The sequence below is a fragment of the Calypte anna genome, chromosome 2 (assembly GCF_003957555.1).
Source record: "Calypte anna isolate BGI_N300 chromosome 2, bCalAnn1_v1.p, whole genome shotgun sequence".
Classification (NCBI taxonomy): domain Eukaryota; kingdom Metazoa; phylum Chordata; class Aves; order Apodiformes; family Trochilidae; genus Calypte; species Calypte anna.
Window position 1 is genome coordinate 87,676,407 of NC_044245.1, and position 18,784 is coordinate 87,695,190.

Genomic DNA, 18,784 nt, shown 5'->3' on the forward strand with positions numbered 1-18,784 from the left:
CAACATCCTCCCCCAGTGTTCATTGCTCATTTATACCACCCACATCCACCTCTCTGACTACATTCTCCCCTTGTCTCCTTCCTCTTCCTGCTGCCTTTATTTTTCTCTTTAAGCTGCACAACATTCAGACCCCTCCTGACTGTCTCTTACATCCTTTTCAGAAATCACTCTTATGAAATGGAGCATTGTTCACTGTTATCCTTGATGCATTCAACTGAGAAAATGCTATTTTATTCTAAGATAAAATGACTGAAACCTCAACCTAACCACCAGGACTCACTTTTGAACTGCAGGAGGACTGCACACTGGGCCTATGGTGACCAAGCAGAGTACATAGGAATGCTGGTATGGTCATCATTACAAAACAGTGGCTCACATCAGGCAGGATCTTCAGATCATCTTACTGTACAAATATGCTATTTCCACAGCAAACAAACAAAAATTCAGACTAATCATAACTCTGACAAAAGCTGAGATGGTGTGTCATGGAACATGGACAAGACCACACTGTTCCTTCTGCTAAACACAGTGAGACCAAGCTGTTTGTTGCACGTGAGTTCACTTACATTCAAATTATTTTGAATTACCGTTTCAGTGTGGATGGAGAGGTAGTTGCCTGAATTCATAGAATTAGGGGAGTATTCTGCCAGATTTACTAAGCAAATAGGGAATCAGTGTTAGATCAGCCTATAATGCAGACTAAAATTATACAAGGCTGTTGTGCTGAACAGACACAAGATTTTGACATAGTATAGAAAGCACATCTGCCAGCTGGAGAAGTTCCACCAGAGGCACCTATGTGTCTTACTCTGAGTCAGATGCTACACAAAGCTGACCAGTGATGAATTCCTGCAGCGTATCCACATGGAAGGCCCAGGTGTAATGGGCAGGACATATGGCTTGGATCAATGGTGTACATATGTTCAAGTACCTCCTATGCAGGGAACTGGAGTGTGGAAAGAGGAAGCAGTGGTGATCCAAGAAAGTGCTTCTAGGACACCCTAAAGGCAGGATTGATTGAGTGCAACCTTCCGGCCAAATCTTTTGAGTTCTTTGCCAGAAAGAGACAGCAATGGAGCATCAAGGTGAGGGAAGGCATAGGCCTCTTTGAACAAAAACAGATGCCGTTGGGCAGGAAAAGCACGTGGGGGAAAAAAAATAGAAAAGATTGTGTCAGCAACAGCAGCAGCAATAGATTATTCCATGCAGATAGTGAGTGGCATGGTGACAGCATGGTGGAAAGTAATTATCCTGCAAAGACTTGTACAAGTTTCCTTTGAACCCCCCAAGTTTGACTCAGCCATCAGCTGAACAGAACTGCTTTCCTTCCCTTGGAGGGACAAACTGCGAATGATTCAACAGTTTCACACGTATGAAAAATATCTGGGGTAGATTGTCCTGGGTTTGGTCTTTTGTTGTTTTTTTGTTTTCTTTCATTTTGTTATTGAAGCCAAATTCAAAGGAATATTAAAATAAAGTCAACTCAGAAAAACCAAACTTTCTTTTAATCTTTAATTCCTTTTTTTTTTTCTTCATTTTGCTAATCTTGTCAAGGACTCTGATCTGTATTTATTGTTCTGGTAGCAGTCTCATCACAAAATCTGGCATCTGCCAGCTTTTAAGCAGGCTGGGTATGCCAACTGGTTGCTGATTTTAATGACATCCATATCTTCTTTTGCTCCAGGTGGGAGTCTTATGACAAGTCATGGAGTGAATGAGAAGGGAAGCTGGCCTACCTCAGAGACCCCTGCAGTTCAGGACAGAAGTAGCCTGGAGAGGGTTACATAGCTTTGTCTGTGCTTGCAACTTCTGAGGACATGACTATGATTCTGCTCTACAAAACCATGTATGTGCCTTAAGTGTTTCCTCATGCATAGAGGTAACTGCATACACTTAACTAAAGCTCCAGGGACTCAGTTTGTCCCACTACTGACTGCAAGAGGATATCAAGGTGATTATCTCAGACTTCTAGGTCTGCCAGTAAGATAAAAAACAGCACAAAAAATCTGTGAGAATTAAAACTTTTTGAAGTGGAACTTCCTAGAGTTCAACAGTCCCGCTGTGCATACCAAAAGCTGTCTCTTCCTTGGCAGGACACAAAGCTTAGTCATAGGTCATAAATTTAGCAAAGAATTACTGGAAGATGCGCAGATACCACTTGCTTTCTCTGTCTGCATTTCAGAAAATAAGGAGTGTCATCTCTCCCCGTATGTTTTTGAAAAGGATGGCTCAGTTGATAATGCCAGTCTGCACTCTGCATTGCAGATCCTTGTTTGCTGTTGACCATTACAGGGCTGACACAGCACTCAGCAGAACACTAACATGCACAGAATAAAAGTCTCTTTCCTCTCTTATGTGTTCCAGGACAATTTTTGGACTGCATTTTATCACTACAGTGATAGCCAGTCTGAGGCGTCTTACCATCTTCCAGCATTAAACAAAAAATCATCACTGAAGGCTGTTAAACCTCCTTCAATTCCTTCAGGGATCTAGCAGCAAAACTAGCTTTTTGGACAATCATTTGCACTCATGTCAGTTGAGAAATTCCCTTTGCTGAAGCTGAAAACTCCAAAAAGGGAATATATATTCAAAATTTTCACATTTTTATCATCCCTGTTAGGAAAGTAATACTATCTAGGTCTGAGAACAGCTAGGCTTCAGCAAATCACAGGTAACAGTTTTGGTGGTTTCTGGCTCATCTATGCAGTCAGCAAGTCTCCTAGTTTTATATCCCTACACCATCTGATCCGTGTAAGCCCATATATCTCTTCAGGGCATGAAAGCCCATCGAGATGAAGTTACTGATTAAATGAACAGCAGCGGGAGGAAAAATAGTGTTACAATGGGATTTGAAGGAGAAAAGAAACACTGAGCATATACTATTTTACTTCTCCATGATGTTCATCTTTACTGCAAACAGGTCAGTGTAAGCTCAGTAACCATGACAGAGAAATAAAAGTCTGTACCTTAGTGCCAGATTACCACCTACCTACTTTTCCTCTCTTTGTTATTTTTACCTCCTAATTTTTAGGAAAGCCTTTACGAAAGCTAGAATTTCTGTTTCCACTATGTAACAGAGAAAAACAAGCAGAATTTTAGTATTATTTGAATAGAACTCTCTCCAAAACTGCAGAGTAAAAATCAAAGCAACACCAAGTATTGTATGCACAAAACTAAAAAGCACATGAGAGAGAACACATAGTTTACAAAGTGCACCAGTTCAGTACATTACTTTTTAAGCTCCTTACTTAGAGCTATAACTGCTCACACTGAGTTCAGTAGAGCATCCTTGCTTAGAACCAACACCTGAGCTTTATGCCTAAACTTTATATTTATGCTGAACACCTCTTGAGGATAAGTGTTTAGAGGAGTAAGCCAACAAGGAACACAGCACCTAAAGTGGAGTTTAGGCCAAATTTAAATCTAAAATTAGTATCTAAAACCTTTTCCTTAGCTGCTGCCTAACTCCGAAGCTAGCATGAACCTTACAGTGCTCAAACTTGATCTAGTTTGAGTCACGACGAGGAGCTGAGCACTCTGATTATATGGTGGGAATCACAAACTAGGCTTGATTTCCCTGAGAGACTCTGTCTAGTATGTGCTTGATACTTCTTGTCCCTTGAATGAATCCCTACTGTCTGAGCTGCCTGACTCAGATCACAACCTGCAGAATATGCCAAAGAAGTTCTAATAAAATCAAGCTGCAGATGGCACCATGAGAGGCTGTGCCTCTATTTTAAAACCTCAGGGCAAGGGAAAATTAATGCATTTTGTCTCATGAACTAACCTATGTAGTGGGAATAGGGTATACAGCCCCATATATCCCATTCCCTTGGCTCAAGTGTTCAGGACACTGAAGGGGGACACAAGTTACACAGAGGACAGAAGAAAATTTGCAAAAATGTGCTGACGCCGCAGCTGCTAGGCTGTTGGGCAGATGACTTCCTTTATTTAAAAGACTGTGTCCTGCTTATTCTTTCAAAGAAAATCAGCAACAGCCTTATACTGGAGGGAGGACACAGATCTGTGGTGCATAGGCAGGCGCAGATGCCTGCAAGGGGCTGCCTGTGCCCCAGGGGAAGACTGGATCTCACACAGCCCTGCTCAGCTTTTCTGTGGGCTGCTTGAGGGGTTTGATCCCTTCCTGACACATCTAATCTTTCCCATGGGCTGTATCAGAACACTAAATTCTGCTTCCAGAAACAAGCATATCTTTCTCCAAGAGTTCTCCTGAATTACGACCGAACCGAATAACTTTGCCATTTTTGCAGCACCCAATAGCCAGACCCAGCTCTATAAATAAGCACAGCTTAGCTGAAGTCTGTGTAACTTCACTGATTTACGTTTGCTTGGATACTAAGCTTAGAATATTGATTTATGATTTGATATCTTAGCACTTACTTTCACAGGCAACAGGCCTGACAGTTCATACAATCAAATAGATATTTTTTAAGGTCACTCTTCAGTTGTAATGGGTATTTCTTTATACTTTCAGTGCATGAAAATTACTACCAGCTTTAAAAACACCACACTGCAGTCACCTTGATCTTTGACAAAGAGTTCTTAATTTTCCAGAATTTTGTACTTGAACCAGAACTACACTTTTCCAGGAACAGAGCAAGCAACTAATCCATCATTTGTATATACAACTGTTAATTATACCTCCCTCTTCAATCCATTTGACTACTGTAATGTAAAATCCTTAAAGAAAAAAAGAAATAAAGGAAAAGAAAGGAGTAACAGTTGACAAAACAAAGAATTTGTCTGAGATGATTACTGAAATCTCTGGAAATTTTCAAGTGTAGAATGTGAATTTAAACAGGTCAGAATTTAAGCCCAAAAGTCATTTGGATTCAGATACTAGTTTAGGAATAAAATGATGAAAGTACAATTATGTGGCAGAATTACACTGAACACAACTGAGAGTTATCAAGGATTGAATTGCTTGTCTTTCTCCACCTTGTCCTCAGCCAAGTGGCAGGCAACAGCTGGCCAGAATTTTTGAGTGCCTTTAACGAAGTGAATGTTTAGTTGTTAGGATTTGGTGATTAAATGAAATAAGACTAATATTCCTGTGTGGATTTGCTGAAAGTTGATTGTTCTGAAAGGAGGAGAACTCTCTAAGTGAGATTTAGTTAAGGAGTAACTTATTCAAAAGTTAAATTCATGGAGAAAAATCATAGCGGGTCCTATTATTATGTTGTTGTTGTTTGCTGTTGCTATTACTTCTACTACTACAAGAAGACTTCCTAAAGACAATAAATCAAGGCAAAACTACCCGATACACTTTCAGTGTCTCACCTCAACCAAACACGTATAAGTTAAAAAAATAAGCAAGTGAACATTTTCTGCTATCAGGACCTTCTTAATGTTCAGCTGTAACTAACAGAAAGCTCAAAGGGTTATTCCAGAGTGGCTGTAAGTTAAACAAAGTTCTTCAAAACAAAATCTTGAGGCTACACAACACAGAATTCACAGTACACAGGAAATTAATCCTGATATTGAAAGTTAGGTAAAAAAATTGGGCATGAAAAAGTAACCAAAAGTATGATGCTGGATATTTTGCATCTGTTTGTGTTTTGCAAGAGGAGAAGTAAGAAATTCCAGATTCACTTTCATCATGTTAGGTACTTGCAGTTGATCTATATTCCAGATTTACTTAACAAGAAATATTAACTTTCTGGGAATTCACCCTCCCTCTTTAGCTGCAGATATAATCAAATCATAATGTAATCTATAAAGTATGCTTTTGGCGGCCAAATTATCAAACTAGACTTGCCATCCTTTTGGGTTTTTTTCAGGGAAAAAAAAAAGGGGGGGTGGGGGGAACACAGTAGTGGGAGGAGGGACAAACCAAGTAAACAAATGAGAAACAACAGAATAAGCAACGGGGTAAACTGAGTTTGTATCAAACACCAAAAATGATGTCAGATCACTTTGATGTTCAGTCACGTTGTTCTGATAAGAACTTCATTCTATCACTTGTGTTTAGTGCATTGTTTAAAGACTCTCAAAACTATTTAACAAACAATCTAAAAACTAATAGCATAAAAATCTCTACCTATCATTGACAACTAAAATGGATTAAAATTAAAATGACTGAGCATATTGTCCATGCTGAATAGCTGAAATGCTCAAGGCATTAGTCACTTCACCTTCTAGAGCCACAAAAGGGTTTGAAAAGTCACAGCATAAAATATTCTTATCAAATATTTATAAACATTAAAAAAGAACTCCTCTTACAGCTTCATCCACATTTCAACTAAATAAAAGGGAGATTTTCTGAAAATTTCAGTGAACTTTTGGTAAGGCCTGCAAACTGGCACAAGTTTCTTGATTTAATCAATTGACAGAAGCCTAAAGAGTCTCATTTAGGTACTGCACATTGTGCCTCTGGGTTTGGAAGGGTCTTATTGCTTAACCTGAAATAGTGAAGAATTCAATTCTATCAGTTACAAAACGGACTGTAAAAAGTAACTTAAAAAAACAAGTGTCAACAAATTCCAAAGGAAAAGCACAAAATACTGTATCTAATTGATCCTATTTTTTCCCCTTTGTATTGCTCAAGGCTTCCAGGGTTTTGGCTATATTTAAGACATTTTCTAACAGTATTATGTTTGGGGTTTTTTATGCATTTCTTAGCTCTTATTAATTTTCATTTTTGCCTACAAGGGGCTGTCATAACAACATAACCCAAGCATCCACAATACTTACTGTAACATTTGTAAACCTGATGTCCAACACATTATTAACATGTATAAAGAGGAACCTATAAAATCTAGAGACATTCAAGCAAAATATTATAGTGAACCCTTATGGGACAGTACCTATAATTTTTTTTTTTAATTCTATCTTATAGACATATGCAAAATAAACAGCTGCCTGGGGCAGGGGATTGCTAGAGGAATGCTCTTGGGAGGGTGAGAGTGAAACCGAGCACCACACTTCTGCAAACAGATGATGCAGCCACAACTGCCCCATCCCTCTGGATGGAGCAGATTCTGCATGCCTGGCTCCCTGGAGCTGGCCTCTACTTCCCCAGATCTGGCACAAGCTCCTTAGTCTTGGGAAGAGAAAACTCAATTCTCCCTGGACTTCCATCAGCCTGTATGGATATCCTCAGGCATCCTGAAGAAATCCTCCAAATTTCTAGTGTGAAGTCCAGCACAGTTTGGCTCCCTGTGCCCTTTTTCATTTTTTTTACTGCTAAAAAAAAAAAAAAAAAAAGTACTGCCTGCTTAGACACAAATCTAAGCACAGTCCTTTCGTCCTTTCACAAGTGTGGTATTTGCTCAGCCTAAGACTGCTCTTTCCCTGCATCTTCAGTGAAAAAGACATCTCCAGGCAGCAGAGGCCAGTTTCACCCTGGGACTCTGCATTCCCTGATGTGACATGATGGCAAACAGCAGGAACAGCAGAACAGAGTTACTCCAGTTTACCACAGTCCTTCAGTCCCTGCCTGAGCACAGACGAAAGGTCACTGTCCTGTGTATCACAGGGAGTCAGCCATAGGACAGACAAACTATCCCAAAATATGGCTTGCTTATTTTCTCAATCTTTTTCATATTGAGACAGCATTTTGTCATTTTTTAAAACATATGAAACCTCATACGGTGTCATAGAAGCACAATACGTGGCTATACGCAAGACAAGAGTAAAGTGAGAAATATTTAACTCTAAAGCCACAGAAAATACATCAGGCTCAGGTCTGTAAAAGCAAGTTTGAATTACCTTCGTGAAAACAGAATTATTTTTAGATGATGACGCTCTCCTAATCTGATACGTAAATTCAATTGACAGGTTTTATATGGTATAATACATTTTTTTTTAGTGTTGTTATCGACTATTGCAAAAATGCTTTGAAATTACTCTTTTGGTATCAGAAACACTAATCAGAGATTACCAAACTCTCTGAAATACAGAATCTGTGGACAAAATTTCCTGAAGATGTGCTTAAGTAACAATCTTCAATACGGAAGAGAGAAGTGTGCATGCACACATGCTCACACATGTGTGTAAAATACCAGGAGAAAAAGGGATGTACTGACACGTACATGGAAACCAGAGATCTGAATTCATGCTGGTGTGATTATTAATATGCATAACTGGGAACTGAAAGATCCTCAAAATTTCCTTTCGTATGATTTCTATTGTTCCATTTTGTAACTTTTTGGATGGCATCAAGGGCTGGATGTTTGTTACTTTATATGTGTTATGTCATGTCTTATTCTCTGGAGAAGCTGAAAGGAAGCAGGAGGAAAGTATAATCTTCTCTCTTACATGCCCTTTCTGCTGCTAAATTCTTAGGTTTTGTTTTCCTTCCTAGGAATAATTTTTTGGGGGGAAATCATTGACTGACTGACCAACTGGCTCAAGGAAAGCATTAGATACACTAGAAATGCTTTGGCAGGACTTACACATCTGGCAGTTTAGCCTGGCCTCATTCGTATGTCTTTCCCATTTAGGAAGACAACAAAATAACCAAGGCTTATATTCTGCAAAAGCTAATGTAAACCAGTAACTTTAAACTTACAAATGGCTCTGTGCCTGCATTGACACTAGCTATCTGCATACATTTTTGGACAGATATGGGAGCTCTGTACATATAAATTTAGCATGGAGCCTTGCTGCAATCAGTTAGTTACAGCATATTGCAACATGAATACTGCTGGAAGAAATAGAAAGTCTCTAAATAGCTACAGCAAATAACTGCAATCTAGAAACTTTCACATCTGAATAACATCAATGTCACAAATTCTCATGCTGAATTTGGCAGTCCTCACTCCAGTAAGGTAAATTGCTTTACCAGAGTAACTGTTTATAGGGTTATGTAATTCTTTGCTACTCTCTGTTCCATTTTCATCCCACAAAAAAGGCATATGAAAAGAGTGAACACACAACAACACATACGTATACACATATATGAAGCATGTATAGGTGTACATTCACACATACATACATAACAGTCACAATATGGACCAAGAGTGAAAAAAAAATAAAGCCCAGCTGTGTCATTTTCTTCTATCACTCACTGCTTTCAAGAATCAAGTTTAAACAAAATCTTGGAGCTGCAAGGCCAAACATTGGAAAGCCAGGAAATCCATGAGTAAAGGCTAGTTTTTGAAACAGTGCCTTGTTCTCAGAGATCTGTCTATCCAGTAGACAAATAAGCAGAATGGTACAGTGCCTACAGAAGAAAAAAGATAATCACTTCTTTGTTTCTTAGTCTGACAAAAATGTTAATCATATGAAATCTTTCCGATTCTCATATTGTGGCCAATTTTCCTGGAATCTCAGTTCCAACAGAAGTCTGTCACCTGAGACAAGGGAAAAATCAGCAGTGGATGTGGACCCTATAAAGAATAAGAGGTTTACACTGCCAGTGATATATTTAGTAAGTAGCATAGGAACCCTGAAAAACAGAAGTGCTGAGTCTTACCCCAGGTTCTGGGAGATCATATCCTTTGGTGACTATAGATTTTTTATGGTCTTTTCTAATCTGTCATATTCTACCCCTATCTTTTCCTCAGCACAAGCTGTTTTCACATCTCTTTCTGATTTCTTTTCTTTCTACCTACTGACCTTGTCCGTGACCTCTTTAAAGAGCCTGTGGCCACCCTCTTCAGATCCTGAATCCTGCAGATACCTACCCCTCACTCAGCTTTGCTTCCTACTCCAACCTTTATTCAAAGCTGATTAATCTGTCCTTCTTCAAACTGCCCTGAAGTGATGTGGACGGCAGTGACAGAGGAATGAGAGTAAAAAGGCAGTCGTCTCACCCTCACTTCTAGAGTTACTGAGGCACATAAGAGGAACAATTAGAGGGACTGGCATACTTATCTCTGCTCTGAGATTGTCAGCCTTGAATATGAACACTACAGATGAAATCTACAAAGAATTAAACTGCAAGCTATTATATCAACTGCACTCAATGATAACTCTGTCAAATGGGTGTGTATTTTTATAGGGAAAACAAAAAAATGCACCTTTTTCTGGCCTCAGGATACCCTCTTTCCTCAATTGACATAATTTACTGTAATGCAGTTTATTCAATAAAGTCACACAGATTTTTAACATTAGCAAACTAAATCATCTTTCCCTATAATCATTCCTGGAAACAGTTAAACTGTTTTGCTGAAGCTTTCTTTATATATAAAAGCAAGACACACAGTGTGAAGCAGACATCAGTCATAAAAATTCTTGTCTGAATGATTACATTGAACAATAAGAAACACACCAGAATCTTACACAGGAAAATGCTATCCATCTTTAAATAGGGATCTCATTTCCAGCTCCATCTGCAGCATATATATGCATATCAGTGCTTGTTTTTTAATGTTATCTATTTTTAACCATCTACTGTGATTATTATTTCTCATGCCTTTCGAAGTTTTTCTGCTTACCTGTATGTTTGTAACCACATGATCAGTTTCTCATGTTAAATTCCCATTAAACTCATCGAGTCAAATTCCTTCTTGTGAATTTACCAGTCTCTTTTGGGTAATGCCAATGACTACTTTTACCTAATATACACCTAATACTAATGCAAAAATGTAAATGCACTTAAAGTTCTGAAATGAAAATATCTTGAAGACATTACAGTGCTCCTGGTTCCTCTTCAAGGTCATATCTTGGATCTCCTGTTGAAATCCCACTGTATATATTTAACACTGCAAAGCCTGATTCATCAATAGTTTAGGAAAAAAAAAATATATATATATATATATTTAGAAGGATTTTTTATGAAGTTACTATGAAGTCTATGTGTTTACATTCTCAGAGAAAGGCAACCGTATTCCCTTAAAGTTGACTCAAAGATTCTTATGTATTGATTCATGGGTTATTAACATATTTGAACACATTAATATGTTTAATGCGATTCTGTAGAGCAACAGTAATCTGATGTCACACTTTCAAGGTAAAATATGCTTCCATTCTTTCCACCCTACATCAGCTAATGGCTGTCTGACAAAAAAGTAGGAGTCTTTCTCTATGACCACTAGATGTTGTTCCAGAAATATTTCATGGTTTTGGCAACTAAGGTGAAAAGAAGGTAGTTAGGCCAGGCTGCCAGAAGCCAGCATGCTCCCAGCTCCTCCAAGTCTGGTGCCATCTAACATAATGGTCATTCAGCACAGCTGATAAAGTTTGTACAAAAAATGCTGGGTTCTTCCTGATCATGACAGATGGTAAGAGGTAGTTACAGCACAGCTTATTTTTATCTTTTTTTTAAAGATGTGGGGAAAAAAATACATAAGAAAATATCAGATCTCACACATTTCATGCCATTTGATTCCAAACACATCTTCCTTTTACTGTACTTGTGCCATGCACATTTGCAAAACAGTGCTATTTTTTTCCTCTCCCTCTTTCCCTACCTCCTTCTCTCTTACATATGGGCCTTACATATGACCCCCACACATCAAATGCAATTGCCTGACCTGATCTGTGATCTACTAACCAGCTGCATCTGGAAACACAGACTGGGAAAGAAGCTATGGCACAGTGCTGGAGATGAGAAGTGCCTCGCAGCAGATTTCTGCAAGAAAATCCCCACACACCCCCAGCTCCAGCTCCAGACAATAGACCTCCTTGTCATATGTCCAGTGTGCTTTGGAGGCATGATCATTATAGGCTCAGAATCCAGAGGCACCTGGAGTTTGATCCTCCACTGTAAGGCTCAGTTGAGGAAATCCTGAGCATTACAATACAAAAATAATTAAAAACTGAGAAATTTTCAAAATGTGTATTTAACTTATGTAACCTTTAAATTCAAGCAGTTGGAAGTGTGGGTATCATATAAATATTCGCTGTGGGAATCTTAGTTTTGCTGTCTTATGAATACATTTTACAATAAAGTAATTATTTATATGACCACACTTTTTTTCCACTGGACTTTGCTTCACTCTGTACAGAAGTTCTTATCTATGGTAGCAATTTTCTGCTAAAAAGATGGCATTTCCCAAATAAAAATTCTTCTGGTTAATTAGCAGTCTTGCATTCAATCGGTGCATTTTAGACTTTGGATTTTACAGCTGGCATACTCTTTTATTCTCTTTGAATGCAAAATTAGCTAATTCACAATAAGAAAATGCTAGCTGATTTCTCAGCTCTGATGAGTGATTTGACATATTTTAAAAGAGGCTGTTTCTCACAACTGGTTTTTTACTGCACATTCATTATGTATTTTTATATTATAATATTATAATGACAGTGATAATGGAAGCAAACAGGAGAACATGAATGAAGCCATATTTCCCACTGACTAACACAAGTACCTAATGTGTTTAATATTCTCATGCATTATAGAAGGGATTAGAATGAAATAAAAGGGGGGAAAAAAAGAAACAAAGGCAAAATGTACAGATTTATCTGCTGTCCAATCCTTTTGTTAGTTTGAAAACAAGTTTACTATGGATTTACACTGTGACTTATTATCTTCAGAATCACAAACCTACTCTATTAATAAAAATAAGCTTACGCGCACACTACATTAAAATAACTTAAGGATGAATAGTTCAACTTTACCACTTTTTTTTAGGACTGGATTCAATAATAGAAATTGGACTCAGCTGTATGGATTTTTCAAGGATATTATGGACCATATTTCCACAGACATTTTTATTGTTTCTAGTCTTCTAAAACATCCTAAACGTTGTGCTTTTAACTGAGTAGTTTTTTGAGTTTCTCAGTTCGTGTAAATATTTTTTCCTGCTATGTCAGTTGCAGGACTATGATTTAATTCTTGCTATTATATATAAAGAAAAGTTCATTTGAATGGTACTTCTTGGATATTTATCTCCCACTGCAGTCAGCTGACGTAGACTTCTGTGTTTGTAATTCAGAAGGGCTTTTGCACAATGGCAGTTTGAAGGATTCTATTGTATAGTTTTTATGTAACATTTGTAAAAAAATATAAACAATTTATTTGTGATGGCCAGCTTTCCAAATTCAACATAAGAAAGTTAAATGATGTGTTCATACATGTTCTCCAATAGTATTCTGCAATTCAAATTATTTAATATGAAAAAAACCCAAAGGAGGTAGATTTTTATTTCTCTATAACCACATTTTACAGTTCTAATGAGAATTCTTTAAAAAATGTGGGCAAATGAAATGAGAAGATCTATCTTACATTAACACTGACTAAACATGGAGAAATAGAATGTACTTATGCAGTCACTTTGCTGACAATGAAAATATTTTAAAGTCAAGTAAGATTTGAGTGTTTTATGAGAAAACTTATACTTCTTCAGTTGTTCTGATTTTTTTTACTTCAAAATCCCCAGATCCTGGAACTGAGTAATGAGATAATTATTCCACATTTCACTATTTTATAGATGAATATCTCTCTCTCTCAGTCTTAGAGTGTAAAATTTAGCAAGAAAGAAGTACAAAAATCAGAAAACAAATGAAAACCCACAAAAAAAAAAAAAAATTAAAATCTCATAATCTATAGAAACAGAAAGAGCTGGGCACAGCACTGGAGGTTTTGGGTTTCTTGTTTTGGCTTTTTTTCCAAAGAAGAAACATGTGCAAAAAATAAGATTCTTCCCACCCAGCATAAGAACAAGCAGGAAGAGGAAGAGAGGAAATAAATCCCGTAGATTCCCTCTCACTGTCCCGTCAGTGGGACTGAGCCTCACCTGCATTTTGGCAGCTGTCCCCAAATCCCTGCTCATGGGGGCTATGCCTGGAGCAGCCTTCTCCCTGGATGTGAAGCCACTTTGCCTGCGTGCTGCTGTCCTATAGGAAACACAGAAAGGGGCAAAGCGTGGCTTAAATCTGCTCCCTGAAACACACACACGGCTCAAAGCCCAGGGAAGATAACATCCATATGCTGGAAGCTCTTCTATGGGAAAGCCTCTGTACCCCCTCTCTCACAGAGAGGTGAAGAAGGGGGAATAGGGTTTTTAAAAACCTGATGAGGCTGTGCAAAAAAAAACCCAATAAAAATGAGGCGAGGGATAGGGCAGAGCAGAGCAGGAAGCGTTGTGGGGACACAACTGCGTTGCCCAGCAGTTAGGTCAGTCTGCTGGGTGTAGGTTTTTATCCCTGCTCCAAAGTTTTTGTGTTGGATTTGTGCTGTGCTGTTACCAGCAGGAAGAACTTCACCTCAGTGGCATTGGAGAAGGCAAGGGTGACCACTTTCTGCGAGCAGCTGGGGTTTTAGGACTGTTAAGGGAGGGCCTGAGGCCTTCAAGGATCTGGGGTGGGGGTCTGCTTGGGTCAGCATCCCAAACGTGGTTATGAATAATCTCCTCATCTCTGAGAAGACTGTAGCTTTTCTAGACATAAGGAAAATCAGCATATGAGTTCTTGGGTGAGTTTAAGGTCAGAAAAAGAGCACAGTCCTGAAGCCAAATGATCTTGAGGCTAAGAAGCCAAATCGTATTTTTCTATTCCATTTACATCTTGTCCCTGTCTTGAATATAGACCCAAGCATGTTTACAAAGGGTACAGGGAGGTCCTGATGCCTGGAGGCCTGTCCTTTGTGAACAGGTTTTTTACTTTTTCCCAAAGAGCAACACAAAACACAAGGTACCACACCAAAGCCCAGATGGTTTACAGTGTGAATCCAGAACATATGGAAAGCCCCCCCAGCTCAGGGACCTGGTCCTAAAGTTCATCCAGAGCTGTGCTAAACATCCACAATTCAGAGGCACGGTAACAGCTTTGCATATCTCTTGGTATCCATTTTAAATCTTCTCTCTCTTTAGGACACACTGCAAATGCTTTACCTACCACGTATATCCCTATTGGGAGGGGGAAAAGTCCTAGCAGAAACAGAAGTACGCCTGCCTTGAAGGGTATGAAAATCCCTTCCACTTCTTTAAAATGTGTGAGAGAGAAACTCTGCAAGGTATTGCTCCTTCCTCTCTTGCAAAACCAGACCTGACTGACTTCTGCCAGAGCAGCAGTGGCGCAATGTCTGACACTGAGATGGGCAGAGGGCTCCTTGCCCGAATCAATGGGGAGCTCTGTGCCAAATCAATGCCCCAACGCAGCCAGCAGCCGTCACGAACCCATTTCCCTCTGAGTCACCTATGAGACTGCAGGTGCTGGAGGCCTATGGAAAGTTGAATCCTAGCCACTAACAGCTAATGTAATCGTGTTGCTTGCTCAGATCTCCTGCTGATAAATGCACCCAGTTACTCCTAACTGTCTCCCTTACAAAATAACACCTCCCAGGACACCTACCTCTTCAATAGTTTTTAACCACGCTGCAGCTGCACAAGGAAATCCATTCATCAATTATAAATCAACTGAGGAAGAGAAATCTGCAGCTCGCTTGATTGGCCTTGTTGTCCCTGCAACTCACTGATCCAGCCACAGAAACTTTCCAGGCTGCCAGGTCTGTTTATTTATTTATTTGTCATATTATTATTAGTATTATTATTAATTATTCAGAGCCTGAACGGATCACTTCTTCCTTTGTAAAAAACAACTCTGAAGCAGTAATCCGTTAGCAGAGCAATCTTGCCTCTGGTGGAAGAGAGGAAGAGAGAAAAGGAAAAAAAGAGAGAGAAAAAAGATTGTTTGTATTCCACAAAAGGAGATGCAAGTATGATGGGCCAGATGCAGCCACGGTCTCTAGCTACAACCCTTCCTCTCTGGTTGCAGGGACCTTCTTTAAATAGGTAGCTATTCCCTGAGAAAGAGCTCTGCTCCTCCTCTCCTGTTTATGCTATCAATTCCCAGCCCTCTCCTTCCAAGTAAAGATTCACATTGTGTGAGGCTGCTTTTAACAAGTAAAGCATTTGCCAAAGTTTACTTCAGAGAGAAGAATTAGACAGGCTTCTTGCTCGACCACGAAAAAAACCCAACTGCCTGGATAAGGAGGAGGGAAGGCAGGCTGGAAATGTTAGAAAGACTGGGAAGACCTTAAGAAATTTTATCCACTCTCTCTGAGAAGAATTTACAATCACTGGGAACAGAGGGGGAGGGGAATTATTATATCAAAGGCTGGAGATGATAATAATAATAATAATAATAATAATAATAATAATAATAATAATAATAATATAAATACAAACCCGTGGGGACAGGGGATTTTTTTTACCCTCTCCTGCTGAAGCAGTCTTGCTGATATTTTTCTACTTTATTAAACTAATCAATGTAAATATCATGGTATGCTAGTGTTTCTGAAGCTAAACGACTAGCAGGACAACCGGATATTTTACTTTTTTTTTTTTTTTTTTTTTATTCTGTTGAGTGTTCCGAGGTGACTAAATTTGCCTTGTTGAGCCTTGTAAAATCCTGACTTAATCATGTAAACTTCTGTGTAAGCAAAATAGAGGAAACTTCAAAGGGTCAAAAACCCTTTAGGGATTTGCGAGGAGACGCCAGCAATAGATCCTAATCTGCCTCCAGAATCCTGGCTGTATTTGTCCAAGGAACTGGTACCAGCAAACTCTCGAAGGTAGAGATAGTGGGTTGATTCAGCCTTTATCCCCTTAGAGAGTATTGGCTTTGTGAGGCTTTAGGCAGCGCTTCAACGCCAGGGGATCTTGCCCAAACCCTCTAAAAATGAAGTACAGGAGTAATTTGAGATAATGACTTTGTAACAGGCTTGGGCAGACCTTGGACAGAAGAAGTGAGAGATGTTATCACCCCAGCATTCCTCTTAAAATGCAGTTTTCCCCCTGCTTATTCCCAGTTAGTCAAAGCTGCATTAACATTCCATCCAGAGCTGCTAAACAGAATCTTAATTAGTCCTGATACTCTTGTGCAAGGGGTTTATTCATTGCACTCTTAACTAATGGTTGCTGTCAGAGTATTTTTTTTCTTCTTGGGGTTCTTTGGGGATATCGTGTTCTGCTGCAAAGCATGACAGAAATGTAATGTGCATGCAAAAGGAGGAGAGAAAAAAAAAAAAAAAAAAAAAAAAAAACCCCAAAAAAACCCAAAAAACCCACGCTTTCAGATCTGAAATCTGACTGAGACTGACTCCAGCCTTGTCTAATGGTGAGACATGCCTAGGACTAATGAGAATAACTTCACCAGCTGCATCTTGCTTTATCTTAAACTTTAATGGTGCGCGCTCTGTCGCTTCTTTTTTTTTTTTTTCTTACCCGTGACAGAAAACATTGCAAACTTCCTAGTGTTTTGAAACAGTTCACACAACTCCCACTGCATTTTCATCCCTCTGTATTTGGCATTAGCCACCCGTGGCTCGGTATTTAATGAGGGATTCTGTAGGTGGAGAAGAATTAACAAGTCACTAAACAGCCGGTTGCTCCGGCAGGACTTTTCTCTCTGTATTTCATCGTATTTATAACCCTGCTTTGCAGTCATTCCTCCCTCTGAAACACAGACACACTTATACCCATTTCTAGTTTACACGCACACAAGGTCTCTCTCCGCAACTCGCCGACTCGGATCAACTCCGGTGTCAGAGAGGGGACACTCAGGCGCCCCTAAAGTGCTAAGTACACGCGTGTCATCTGATGTGAGCATCCCTCAAGGTTATCTGTGGCTAGGGGACGAACAGCTGCTATACACAATGCTAAATAGTAGTAGTAATAATACTAATAATCATATTAATATAAATACATAAAAAGAAGAAGAAGAAGAAAGAGGGAAAAGCGTAGCAGGAGTTCCTCGCCATAGTACCTGAGCTGGAGCGGCAGTTTCTTCTGTCAACCGCGGCCGAAGTCGTTATTTGCCTATAAATCTGCGTTCAGCTACACTGATCTCGGAAACAATTTTATAAGTCTATAAATTACAGTTTCTTTCTTTCGGGATGGAGGAACGAAATGACGAGGAAAGGAAGGGAAAAAAAAAAAAAAAAAAAAAAAAAAAAAAAAAAAAAAAGAAGAAAAAAGAAAAAAAAAAAGACAGAAAGGTGTCTTTTGGAAATAGGAGGTCCGTGTTACTTAGCTGCTGCTCACCCCTGTTAAATACTCCTTCCCAAAAGCTTGCGTAACATTGATTACTCACAAAGAGTTCACAATAACTATCATGTAGCTAAACTAATTGAGACAATCATGCTAAGTTATAGTCAGTCTAAAAGGTACCATTGATGTGGTAATGCCTATAGAAAGTCAGACATGCGACTCACTACCATTTAATTGCTCCTTTAAACCTGTTATTACAATGTTAACTGGCTTAAGTATATATTGCTGCCTTTTATTGCCTTGATGTGACAAATTAAAACATACACTCCAGAAGCGGCATTCATTTGCGGACGGAGATGTAGGAAAAAGAGAGCCGGGAGATGTCAAACCTGTCAGAATGAATTAATTCTAAAACTTGCATTTTGCACTGCAATTCCCACTGCAGTTCTGTTGCACGGGGGAAACATTTATGTATAAAACGTATGACTATTACAGATAATAGTCCCACGTATTCCGTTCTACACAGATCTCCCGTGAAACCATCCCCATCGCGCTAAAAACGTGAAGTCCCTTTGGCTCCGAGACCTCTCTTGGCGATAAATTAGGGGGAGGTCTGGATGAAAACGGGTAGGGGGCAGCGGTGGATTTTCTACCCCGGCTCAGTGCCACACGCCTGTATGGAGAGGGTGGGGGACGGGGGTGAGGGGAGGGATGGGGGGTTTTCAGAGGTTAACTCGCCTTTGGCTGCCAGGTCCCAGGCCCGCGAGGGTGGGGTTACCCACGCCCCAAGACCTGGGAGCAAGGCGGCAGCCGCCGTCCCTGCGGGCTGCCCTTTCGTTGCTCTTCTTCACGCTGAAACTCTACCTGGCTCCCGCCAGAAGGGGAAAAAAAAAATAAAAATAATTTCTTGCTTCCCCATCCCCAGGGCTGAGACGGATTCAGGA